This window comes from Xenopus laevis, chromosome 3L, assembly GCF_017654675.1.
Source record: "Xenopus laevis strain J_2021 chromosome 3L, Xenopus_laevis_v10.1, whole genome shotgun sequence".
NCBI classification, from domain to species: Eukaryota; Metazoa; Chordata; class Amphibia; order Anura; family Pipidae; genus Xenopus; species Xenopus laevis.
Genome location: NC_054375.1, coordinates 145,490,791 through 145,503,823, shown reverse-complemented (window position 1 = coordinate 145,503,823; position 13,033 = coordinate 145,490,791). Strand labels below are relative to the sequence as shown.

The 13,033-nt window shown below is 39.2% G+C and overlaps 8 non-coding genes across 8 annotated transcripts; 2 read left to right on the top strand and 6 right to left on the bottom strand.

Annotated features, from left to right (window-relative positions):
- Nucleotides 1–176: 176 nt before the first annotated feature.
- Nucleotides 177–249, bottom strand: trnav-aac. Its single transcript has one exon. It is a non-coding gene; the product is annotated as a tRNA-Val (tRNA).
- Nucleotides 250–1,175: 926 nt separating this feature from the next.
- On the bottom strand, nt 1,176–1,248 carry trnak-cuu. Its single transcript has one exon. It is a non-coding gene; the product is annotated as a tRNA-Lys (tRNA).
- Nucleotides 1,249–3,135: 1,887 nt separating this feature from the next.
- On the bottom strand, nt 3,136–3,207 carry trnak-uuu. The gene has a single exon. It is a non-coding gene; the product is annotated as a tRNA-Lys (tRNA).
- Nucleotides 3,208–4,587: 1,380 nt separating this feature from the next.
- On the top strand, nt 4,588–4,660 carry trnar-ccu. The gene has a single exon. It is a non-coding gene; the product is annotated as a tRNA-Arg (tRNA).
- A 2,461-nt stretch (nt 4,661–7,121) lies between these two features.
- Nucleotides 7,122–7,193, top strand: trnag-ucc. The gene has a single exon. It is a non-coding gene; the product is annotated as a tRNA-Gly (tRNA).
- A 1,525-nt stretch (nt 7,194–8,718) lies between these two features.
- On the bottom strand, nt 8,719–8,791 carry trnav-aac. Its single transcript has one exon. It is a non-coding gene; the product is annotated as a tRNA-Val (tRNA).
- Nucleotides 8,792–9,608: 817 nt separating this feature from the next.
- trnak-cuu lies at nt 9,609–9,681 on the bottom strand. The gene has a single exon. It is a non-coding gene; the product is annotated as a tRNA-Lys (tRNA).
- A 3,164-nt stretch (nt 9,682–12,845) lies between these two features.
- trnak-uuu lies at nt 12,846–12,918 on the bottom strand. The gene has a single exon. It is a non-coding gene; the product is annotated as a tRNA-Lys (tRNA).
- Between the last annotated feature and the right edge of the window lie 115 nt (nt 12,919–13,033).

Below are 13,033 nucleotides of genomic sequence, written 5' to 3'. Positions count from 1 at the left end.
ATAACAACTATGGTTAACATAAAAGTCTTAAAATCTCGATAGTTGCAAGTTTACTTTTTAGAACATTCAATTCTCTATTTGTATCCAGTATAAACTAAAACATAAAGTTTCATGCTAGAAGTGATAGGCTGTTTTTCAAGGATAACAATGTGTACCTCAAGGCCAACAAAAAAAATTGTTTCTGCCCGGTCTCGAACCGGGGACCTTTCGCGTGTTAGGCGAACGTGATAACCACTACACTACAGAAACTTCATGCATAATGACTATTAGAAATCTGCTCTTTAATGATAAAGCAGAGTATTTGAATGGCTAATTTCATACCATTTTTATTTCTTTACATGAGCACTGAAAAAAATATATTGTTTTTTTTTAATAGGTATAGATTTGATAGGTTTCCACAATCAAAATAGAAGATGTATCATTTTGTCACCTTCTAGGCAGAAAGCACTGTTGGTTACGGTTACATAAGAAATAGTTGTTTGTTAAACATAGAAATATAAATCCTTTCATTAATCAAACTAATATTTAAGTAGTATTTTCCATGGAACAAAATGCTAACAATGCTTTTATGAATGTAGATCATAATGGCACAACATCACTTAGGGCTGAACTCCACGTCACAAAGTCTTCAGATGTGATGCACTAAGAGGAAACGCATGTGACAAAATAGATGCACCGAATATAATGTAAGTAATAGAAATATCTAACCCACAAACTGCATGCATACGACACGACTGTCGGAAGAAGATGCTACGTGCAGCGTTTGTATCTTACAGTCATGTCAGATGCATGCAGTTTGTGGGTGAGATATTTCTATTACTTACATTATATCCGGTGCATCCGTCTTGTCACATGCGCTTCCTCTCAGCGCGTCGGATCTGAAGACGTCGCCCCATGGAGTTCAGCCCTAAAAGACCTCACATTAGTAAAGCATGGTCACTCCTGCTCTAATGTCCAAATTGCTAGTAATAAAGGTGTGGTATTTAGACTTTTTAACAAATATAAAAAAACTTTGGGAAGAATGACAAAGAAGAAGAGGTATTTTAAAATGTTATACATTTAATATGATTGAAATTAATTAAAAATTCCTGAAAAGCAGCACTAGTAAGAATAAAATATTTGCAAGACTCAAAGAAGAAAAGGAATGTTGTTATATAAGTGGGGAGAAAAATAGACGCCCAACGTGGGGCTCGAACCCACGACCCTGAGATTAAGAGTCTCATGCTCTACCGACTGAGCTAGCCGGGCCTGTCTAAGAACACTAGTTAGAAGAATGCAGTATAGAGTAACTACTCTATAGAGAAGCAGAAAACTTTTTTTTTTTTTTTTTTTAAACAATATATGACTGTTTTTAAATCAAGCTGTTTAGACTATCAAGCTAGATTAGACCCAGCAAATGGCAGGTCAAATGGGACAATGATCTGGCCAGACTGGGAGAATACATACCTCCCAACATTTTGAAAATAGAAAGAAGGACAAAAAGATTTGCTGCAAGTAGCACGGCAAATGTGTTTGAGTACTCCTATTGTTGTGGCCACGCTCCCTAATTACCATTTCCATTTTACAAAATTTGTCAGGTTGTTAAGGTCTGAACAGATTTCTGTGGTTTTTATGTGTTATTACAGTTTTTTTAAGTGACTCAAAATCATGTTAACGGTTGCATAACCTGGCCAGAAGACAATGGTCAAACCAGAACACAACTGTATCGAAACAGTAATCAGATCACAGCTAATTTGCATACAATTTGAATAGAGATATACCTGTCAGACAATCTCTTTTACATTACAAACCAGCAGAGCACCTGCGATACGCTGCTTGAAGCACATGGGTCATGGAAAATGCAATATGAAAACAGAGCAAATCAGAGCCATGTATATGCAGTGCATATGGCTTAACACATTTTTATTTAGAAATAAGCTGCAAGTCAGAATGTCTGTTGTGATCTAATTGATAGTCTGATTTAACTAAAGTAACATGATCAGTCTGGACCAAGGGAGAAACAGAGAATTCAGGGGCAAATGCATGCACTTGTACATAATATTGAAAATGAAGGCTATAATGTTAAGTCTCAAGTTAAAATTGTCTTTTTCACTGAATGTTTCAGTCAATAGCAGAACTACAAGAAAGCCAATAAATTTAGTGCAGTGCATCATGTAGTCTATCTTTCTTACCTATATATCAATAGGTCATGCTCAGTTAATTACGTGAAGACATAATCAGCTTAATTTATTGCATTCAGGGCCCCTGAACCCCTCATACCTTCCAGAAGAGCGGCTCCACAGAAACCGGACATAAAAGTTCCCAACAGCAGGGGGAGGTGCACAGCCAGCACAAAAAAACAAGTGGAGAGGGCCCGCCCAGCCAGTACAAAAAAAGAGCCGCCCACACAGCACAAAAAAAGAAAGACAAAAAAAAATTGTAAAATAAAAAAAACTAAAAAAAAGTCAGTGGTTTCCGGTGGGCCCCGAGGGGGAGTGGGGCCTGGTGCAACTGCACCTCCTGCTCCCCTGGTAGTTACGCCACTGGTAAAGGCATCCTGCATTTTTAGCTCAAGTGTGAGCATTTTTAGCTCAAGTGCGGACCAAGGTCCTTGCAGCCCAGGGTCCAAGCTGTACCCACTGCCAGGGCAAACTTTACATGTATCCAATGAAAACAGTAGCACTCCAGTATTATTGAAAAAATTTACTTAAAATGCCATAGGCAACATTTTGGGCTACACAGACCCTTTGTCAAGCCATGTAGCATGATAACAGTGGGTGCAATTTTGCATGGTAGCCATTTTATGATCATGGTGACCCCGTGTACATACTGTTCATTTTTAATGAAATAGTATCAAATTTTAGAGCAAGGGTGAATCCCTCCAATCCATCCAATGGAACCAATTGTCATGAATATTAAAGAGGCTGTTCTCCTCTGAGTAAACTTTTAGTATGATACAGGGAATGATATTCTGAGATAATTTGCAATAGGTTTTCATGTTTTATGGAAACCTTATGGAAACTTTTATGAACATATAGCTCTGGGCAGGTTTTAATCAGACCAAAAACAGTTTGAGAAGTGAACCTATTCATCAATATGTTAAGTGCTTGGAAATGTTGGTATTTTGGGGAAATAGACCCTTTGTAAAATATCCTGCACCTGAACAGGGACTTTAACCCTTGACCCTCAGATTAAAAGTCTGATGCTCTACCACTGAGCTATCCGGACTCTGAGATGGAGTGTTTCTTACACAAATATTTACTTTATACTGATTCAAAGTGCTTTTGAAACATATCTACATGCTAGTTACCTAAGTTTGGGAGAGGTAAGGGAGCAATTTGTGGGGTGGCAAGGTAGAGGTGTGGTTTTTTAGTTTGGTATTTTCTGAATTATTTGGCAATTTTTTGTTTCTTGCTCTTAGGTTTGTAATTTTTACTGCTGTATGGCTTAAATACTGTAGCAACGAGGGAGCGTTTAGAATGTCAGAAGAATGGGATAGTAATAGTAGCGGTTAGGAATCATAAAAACAATAACACTGAAACTTTAGAGTCAACCGTTTTTTCTTACCAAGTACAACATATTAGCACACATAACACATTCATTTCTATAGAATTTGCATATAGGCAAAAATAACATGTATGTAGTGGATACAGGGCTGCCATAAAAAAATCACAGGGCCTGCACAACATTTTTCTAGGTCCCCACTAGGGATGCACTGAATCCACTTTTTTGGATTCGGCCGAACCCTTTGCGAAAGTCGGCCGAATCCGAACTCTAATTTACATATGCAAATTAAGGGTGGGAAGGGGAAACATTTCTACTTCCTTGTTTTGTGACCAGAAAGTCATGTGATTTCCCTCCCCACCCCTAATTTACATATGCAAATTAGGATTCGGATTCAGTTCGGCCAGGCAGAAGGATTCAGCCGAATCTGAATCCTGCTGAAAAAGGCAGAATCCTGGCCGAATCCCGAACCAAAACCTGGATTCGGTGCATCCCTAGTCCCCACCCATCAGTACAAAGGCCACACATGCACAACTGCTAAAAAAATTAAAACCCCCCTCTAAGTTAAAGAGAAAAAACATTGATGGCCACAAACCCCCTACAAGTTATAAAAAACATTAGTGGCCAGGGCCCCCCTACAAGTTATTAAAAAAAAAGAACATTAGTGGTCAGGGTCCCTGCAAGTTATAAAAAAAGAAAATTGGCCAGGGTACCTTAAAGTTATAGTAAAAAAATTGGTGGCCAGGTTTATAAAAAGTTATAAAAAAAAAAAACATTGGGCATTGGTGACCCAATACAAGTCATTAAAAGATGAAGATTGGTGGCCAGAGCCCCTATAGTTTTTAAAAAATTGAGGATTAATGCCATGAAGCAAAGGGCATGTTAAACTGAAGGTAAAAAAAAATATTTTTCAGTCATCCTTTTGTATGTAAAGTGCATGATCATTTTTCACCTCTAAAACCGTAATGATATGCTTGCATTTCAAATGTTTCTTGTCTGCTCTTAATTAAATTAAGAGGGATCAATTTTTCTCCCCAATGCTCAGGCAACAGCATTGCTTTTCATGCACACAGCATTAAAATGTAAAAGACTTGCAGTCCATAAGCCCCAGTGGCCTAATGGATAAGGCACTGGCCTCCTAAGCCAGGGATTGTGGGTTCGAGTCCCATCTGGGGTGCTTTTTTTGTGTTCTTTGTAATAGAGGAAGGTATCCTTGCAAGTCTCAAGTTCTTTTGAAACTTCAGCCCTGTAAAAATAAAGGCCCCCATACACAGGCTGATAAAAGCTGTCGACAGCCCGAGCCGGCATCTTATTGGCCCGTGTGTGGGCTTCCCCGATTGATATCTGGCAGAAAGTCGGGCAGATCGAGCAGGTTAAAAAATCCCATTGGATTCCCCCATTTATGCGTGTATGTGGTCCCGCGATCCGACCACCCATGTCGAATACATTATGATCCGATCACGTGGGCATATCGGGGAGACATTCGCTCATTTGGTGACATCAAAACTAATTTTCATAGGTTATTCGGTGCATGTATGGTGGGAGACGATCCGACTGATATTGACAAAATACTTGCATATCGGCTGGCTCGTCGATCGGGTTGGCCAGAAAATTTTGAATGCATCCAAACATCGGCCAATGTTAGTGCTGAATAGTCAGATACAGGTAGAATTCTATTGTTTCTACCTGTATTTCAGCTCTACACTGAAAACGAGCAAACGAGCATTCTTTCCTCAAAAGATCTTTTCCAGAAAAGATTGTAATTATATTGTCTATATATTATATTGTCTTTGGCCAATTTTACTCTGTCCTACACCATCTTTAGAGTTTCTGGATTTTGCCTTTTTCGTTTTGAAATATTCTGTGCCTCTTGTTTCCATGAAATTTTGTGCAATGAAAAATCTGTCCCCTTAAAACAGATGATGACACAATTTTTTAGTCTACCATAGTTACATATAGTTATATAGTTTAGTTGGTTTCAAAAAAGATCAAAATCCATCAAATTCAAACCCCCCAAATGAAATGTGCATATACACATTCACACCAACCCCTCCATATACTCACATAAAATATATATACCAATATCTATACTAATTGTAGGTTTTAGTATCAGAATAGCCTACAATTATTACGCTTGTTCAAGAAATCATCCAAACCTATGTGCCCCTCTTGAAAAAGTGCTGCCATTTTTAGGCAGCACTTGAGGCCAAGTGCATTCTGCAAGAATTTGCACTCCAAAAAGATAAATTAAATAGCAGTGCAACCAATATGTTATACATTTTAAATGCCAACATAATTAAAAAAGATATCACTCCCTGGTGGTCTAGTGGTTAGGATTTGGCGCTCTCGCCGCGGCCCGGGTTCGATTCCCGGTCAGGGAAGAAGCTTTGACTCAGGCAGGAAGTGATCTCACACCAAGCTAGTTGGAATTAGACAACTTTTTATTTCACCATATAAGACAATAATCCACAGATCCTCTCAATTTAGGAAACCCCCTACACACTGCCATTTAATGAATAACTCACATTTATACTATACTATAACCTTGCATTTATCAACATTGAACCTCATTTTCTAATTTGCTGCTCATTTATCTGATTTAGTCAAGTCACTCTGCAAATATTTCATTTTGAAATTTGGCATGGGGCTAGACATTGTCAGTTTCTCAGGAGTCCGCTGGTCATGTGACTTCTGCTATAAGAAACTTCAGTCACTCTTTACTGCTACACTGCAAGTTGGAGTGATATCACCCCCCTCCCTTCCCTCTCCAGTAGACCATCAGCAGGCTATTTGGAAGATAACTTTGTCCAGCTCCCAGCAGACTGAAGCAGCGGGTAACCAGCCCTTAGAGGCCAGGCAATGCAACAACTCCCAGTCTAATAACACGCCAGTTCTCAAGTGCTGCCTCTTATAATTCACTGCAGCACAGGCATGGCTGTCACACGGGTTAAGTCCAGCTGTAACTCTATCTGACAGGCTGCACAGGCTCTACAACTAAACAAACTAACCCAGGCTTCTCTCACAGCACCTGCAGCCCAGCTCGGATCGGGATCATCACCATCTCTGCAAAGCTCTCAGTGCAGTCGCTTAAAGAAGGTTCCCGGTGACCATTCAGGAACCCCCCCCCTTAGTTACGCCAATGTAATGAACGCTCCTCCTCCCAGTCCCACTCGCTCAAACCCCAATCAGAAAAAAAAGAAAACAGATACGCCCTGGGGGAGGGCTTCAGTCAGTTCAACGGATCACAGTTACTGCGGGGAACATTAGTGCGGGAGAAAGAAAGCACAGCCTTGCTTTTGTATATGTCTACAGTTTAACTCCACAAAGCGGCCCATTTCAGCCAAAAATGGAGAGGCCCTTTGCCCGAGTAGACAGATTGCCAGTCCGGGCCTGTCATAAAGACAACTTTTGACACTCCTTATGTAGCAAAATTAAAACATGACAGAATTCTGCACTAGTTTAGATGCTACAGAACTGGAACTGAATTATGTTTGTTGCAGTCCTGTTACACAAGGAAGACCATAAATTGTACATATGGTGCTTATCTTCTTTGGCTTAACTATTTGAGAAAGGGAGAAGCGAGGATGATGGTAGCAAACTAATCTATATCTATTATAATCAATTATGTCACACATCTGGCGTTGGTGGTATAGTGGTGAGCATAGCTGCCTTCCAAGCAGTTGACCCGGGTTCGATTCCCGGCCAACGCAAAGACAGTTTTTGTTTCCTAATTGTGTTCCATTTTGAGTCAAAACAGTAAGTTGTTGTTTGCCATTTCATACTAGATTATGTGTTTATATATACTTGCATTTATTGCATAGACTGGCTAAAGAAATTTGTTAGAAATTGACAAATAAACTAGGAATTAGTGATGAGCCAAGTTTCACTGTAAAAGTTACGCCCATAGACTGTAATAGGTGAAAAAAATTGTATCGCAATTTTTTGCCCATAAACTGCAATGCATTTCTGCAAATTTTTGCGAAACAGGTGAGTTTCGCCCATTACTACTAGGAATGTATCATTTTTCTCTGTACGTTGTGCACCACATTGTTAAAAAAATATTTCAAACTGACCTTTATTTTGAATTTTGGAACAGAAATGAATAAAATGAAGAATGGTTCATAGCCATGCAATCCGAGACTCTTCCCTACAAGCCTTTTGCTTGAGTTGTCTGCTTTCAGGTGCAAAAGTACACATTGTGATTGAACAATATAGTTTTCAATATTGCTTCCCCAGTGATCCCCAACCAGTAGCTCGTGAGCAACTTGTTGCTCTCCAACCCCTTGGATGTTGCTCCCAGTGGTCTCAAAGCAGGAGCTTATTTTTGAATTCCAGGCTTGGAGGCAAGTTTTGGTTGTATAAAAACCAGATGTACAGCCAAACAAAAGGCTGCCAGTCCACATAGGCTCTACCAATAGCCAATCACAGCCTTTATTTGGCACTACCCAGGAAATTTTTAATGCTTGTGTTGCTCCCCAACTCTTTTACATCTGAATGTTGCTCACGGGTGAAAAAGGTTGGGGACCCCTGCATCAGAGAATGGCATTGTAGGACAATCCAGGTGCTACACAACTAAAGCTCCCATCCTACTAAACATTTATCCATTTCTAGCCAATACAGTAAGTTCATATGTTTCATTTCACACTATATGATATTTGTTTTGCATTGTATGGTTAATCTATATGAAGAAATTATTGAACACCATGGATAGAAAAAAAAGTGAAATTAAACACCTGTCACAAAAATTGCCCCAACATGAAAGATCTCACCTACTGATGTGCAATTACAATTGTCTGCAAGGTGCGAAAAATAGGCAATATAATTGACTATGGAAATATGGAAAGTTGAATTGATACCACATGGCAAATTCTAGCACTCTTCATGTAGTATAACTATAGCTTCCAGAATTTGGCACTACTTTAGATATTATGGAATGCTTGGGTTATAGTTCTTATACACGAGGAATACCTGGAGCTTTCAGTTTCGGTTTAACCTTTGAATAACAATAGGTGTAAAAGAAAATCTTTGCATTTCTCAAGTAAAACACTTGTAAATCAAAATTAACGAGTATGGTTGACATAGAAGTCTTAAAATCTTGACAGTTGCAAGTTTACTTTTTTCAGCATTCAAGTCTCTATTTGTATCCAGTATAAACTAAAACATAAAGTTTCATGCTAGAAGCGGTAGGCCGTTTTTCATGGATAACAATATGTACCTCAATGCCAACAACAAAATTGTTTCTGCCCGGTCTCGAACCGGGGACCTTTCGCGTGTTAGGCGAACGTGATAACCACTACACTACAGAAACTTCATGTATGATGGTTTTTAGAAATCTGCTCTTCGTGGTAATAGTATTTGAATGGCTAATTTCATACCATTTTTATTTCTTTACATTAGCACTGAAACAATTTATTGTTTTTTAATATGTATAGATTTAATAGGTTTCCTCAATAAAAATAGAAGATGTTTCATTTTGTCACCTTCTAGGCAGAAAGCACTGTTGGTTACGGTTACATAAGAAATAGTTGTTTGTTAAACATAGAAATATAAATTCTTTTATCAATTAATATAATATTTTAGTATTTTTTTCCATGGCAGAATGCTAACAATGCTTTTATGAATGTATAGAATAATGGGACAACATCCAAATATAATGTAAGAAATATCGCACCTACAAACTGCATCCATCCTACACGAATGTCGGATGAAGACGCAATGTGAAGACGCAATTTGCGGCATGTGCATGCAGTTTCTGGGTAAGATATTTCTATTACTTACATTATATTCAGCGCATCCATCTTGTCGCATGCGCTTCTGTGCATCTGAAGACGTTTCCACGTGGAGTTCAACCCTAAAAGACCTCACATTAGTAAAGCATGGTCACTCCGGCTCTAATGTCCAAATTGCCAGTAATAAAGGTGTATTTGTTTAGACTTTTTAACCACTTTTTTTAAAACTTTGGAAGAATAACAGAAAAGAAGAGGTATTTTAAAATGTTATACATTTAATATGATTCAAATGAATTCCTGAAAAATCAGCATTATTAAGAAATATTGTGAAGGTAAAGATTTACAAGACTCAAAGAAGAAAAGGAAGGTTGTTATATAAGTGGGGAGAAAATGACACGCCCAACGTGGGGCTCGAACCCACGACCCTGAGATTAAGAGTCTCATGCTCTACCGACTGAGCTAGCCGGGCCTGAATGTTTAGACTTTGCAAAATAATGCAGTAACTACTATATTTAGAAAAACTTTTTTCAGTTTAAAAATAAATTAAGCTCTTTTGCATCAATATGTGTTCCCTGGCCCAGAGCAGTCAGATTAGACCCAGCAAATGGCAGGTCAAATGGGGCAATGATCTGGTCAGGCCTGGGGAATACATACCTCCCAACATTTTAAAAATAGAAAGATTTGCTCCATGAAGTGCGGCAAATTTGTTTGAGCATGCCTATTTTTGTGGCCACACCCCTTAATTACCATGTCCATTTTACAAAATTTGGCAGGTTATGAAAGTTTGAACACATTTCTGTGGTGTTTCTGTGTTATTATAGTTTTGCTAATGAAGGTGAATTGCTCTTTAAAGGACCAGTAACATCATTTTTTATTCACAATAAAAAATAATGACTATACATTGCTTACCCCCAATATGCTGCTCTTTCCTGCTGTTTCAGTAAGACATCCAAAAAAACTTAAACCGGCGCTGTCCCACAGCGTCCAAAGGGTCTCCACCATCTTCTAGCTTCATCTTCCTTCTTCTCCCCTACGTGCACACAGCTGTGTGCCTGTTCCTGGTATTCGTGACATCACTTCCGGAAGTGATGTTACTCTCTCACCGATGTCAGCGTCTGTCCGTGCAGCTTTCCCCCCTCCTCCGTGCTCCTGTCACACAGCTGTTGCCTCCTTGTTCCTCTCACTGCCGTTTCCTCACCATCCTTCACCCAGCCTTTTCTCTTCCTGAGCATCTGCTTTCAATGCAGCCTGCCCCCCCCTGTTACTCTCACTGCCTTCCCTCACACAGCCTTCAACTTTCCTTCCCCTCCTCTGTCTTCCTCTCACCACTGTTCCCTCACCCAGCCTTCTCCTTTCCTCCCCCTCCATGTTCCACTCACTGCCGTTCTATCATCCAGCCTTCTCCTTTCCTTAGCGTCCCCTTTCAATGCAGTCGCTTCTCCCTCCCTCCGTGTTCCTCTCACCGTCGCTGCTCTAACTGTGCCATTCACTCCCCTCACCAAGTCGTGTCATACTAAAAAAAACACCGAATGAAGAGGGAGAACTTATGCGCCAGTTGCCGGCTGCTCTGCAGCTCTTCTGACTTCCAGGATCCTGCCGGAAGTCCTGGGAGGAGGAGCACTGTCTGGGACACGCACGTACTTCAATGGGTAAAGATTGGTCGCCACATCGCCCTTTTTTAAAAGTCAGTTCAGAGCATGGAGGGGAGTTTTTACTGGGGACTTTTCAGGTAAAAGGAGGGTGAATATAAATATATATGCAGGCTGTAATTTTAATTTTTTTAATACAAAAAAAGATGTTACTGGTTCTTTAAGCTGCAAATCACAGTTTGCCCAAGAGACCCGCTTATCTTAAATTGTTACAATGGGTTCTATACTTATCTTACATTGTTACAAAAGTATCTAAGTATCGATCCTGGGCTCTCTGCCAACAGCCAATTAAGTTAGAAACTTTGTATCTTTTTCTGTCATCAGTGCAAGAGATCAAAAGTTGAGACATTTCAGTAACAAGACCGGGACTGCGGGTTGATCTGTCAAAATCGGAACTGTTCCGTTAAAAATGGGACAGTTGGAAGGTATGGGAATCATAGTGGAAGTGGGAGAGCAGTAATTTGCATAAAATCACTGCACCATAATCCAGTCATATACAATACATTCTAGTGACCAGCCCTACTGAAAGGGCCACAGACACAGAAGCCAGTGGCATGACACTAATGATCTAATATACACTATAATGCCAACAGTATCTGGACACCTGTCTGTCCAACATCTCATTCATAATATATAGTTGCTTTTCCCTTTGCTACTCTTCTGGGAAGGTTTCCAATAGATATTGAAATCATTGTTGGTTGTGATTTTCATTCGTTTAGCCACAAGAGCATTATGAGTTTGGGCACTGATGTTGGGGGTCTGAACCCCAACATCAGTTATTGTGCCACTCCCATTTCAGCAAACCATTTCTGTATTGGGCTTTGTGCCCAGACCATTATTGTGCTGAAACAGGGTAATAAGAAGCATAATAATCTAAATTGATTTTTTCCCCACAATAATTCCCCTTTAAATAACAGTTTTATGAGATTATGCAGCCTCTACATAACAATGGCAAAAGGGCACTAATGAACAGTTAAAGGGTACAGTGATTCCGAAGGTTTGCAATGCTGTAAAATCTGACTGATTATAGCAAATTGCTTCTTGTTTGCAATTGGTTACTATTCAAGAGTAATCAATGTTGCTTTGTTTAGTGTAAGAAATAGCAAATTAGATATTTAATTACAAAATAAAATAAAACTATCCAAAAAGTACAGGTGGAAAATACTGTCATTTAAGAGGGGCAAAAAACTTTATCCAAGACATAGGTTGATCCAGCAGTCATCTGATCCTTAGTCAAATACATTATCCATTGCACCACCAGCCCCCGTTTAAAGGTGTTTTTACAGTCCTAATCCCATGCTTTCTGTGTTACTGTTTTGGAACAGTAACACCAAAAAATGTAAGTGTTTTAAAGTAATGAAAATATCATGTAGTGTTGCCCTGCACTGGTAAAACTGATGTGTTTGCTTCAGAAACACTACTATAGTTCATATGAACAAGCTGCTGTGGAGCAATGGCGGAAATTGAAAAACAGCTATATGGCACAGGATAACTAATGGATAACAGATAACACATTTAGACAGAACAGAGTTTATTTGCTATCTGCTGTGTAACCTGAGTCTTTTCTCCTTTGAATGGCTGCCCCCATTGCTACAAAGCAGCTTATTTATATAAACTATAGTAGTGTTTCTTAAGCAAACACAGCAGTTTTACCAGTGCAGGGCAACACTGCATTATATTTTTATTACTTTAAAACACTATTCGTCTTTGACGTTACTGTTCCTTTAAGGAACAGTAAAACCAAAAAAGTGTTTTAAAGGAATGACAATATATTGTCATTCCTTTTTATTTTTTATTCTATTCCTTCACTCGAACTAAGTAAATGTGCCCCACAGTGTACACACTCTAACACAACTACATGTTTGTGTCTACATAAAACCGCACCAATAGAAATAATCAGAGACACCATGAATGAATGTGTTTCAGTCATCAATTGAAGTACTATACAATGGGGAGTAATGTTAAAACAGGGCAAAAACTTGTACGCCCGAACAGGGACTTGAACCCTGGACCCTCAGATTAAAAGTCTGATGCTCTACCGACTGAGCTATCCGGGCTCTGAAGTCAGAAGAAATGATTGTGAGCTAGGATGGTAGAGAATACTGATTGCATTAATTTCTGTTCCATGTGTACTGTAAAAGGATTACTGGGGGGTTCTAATGTAGGAAGACA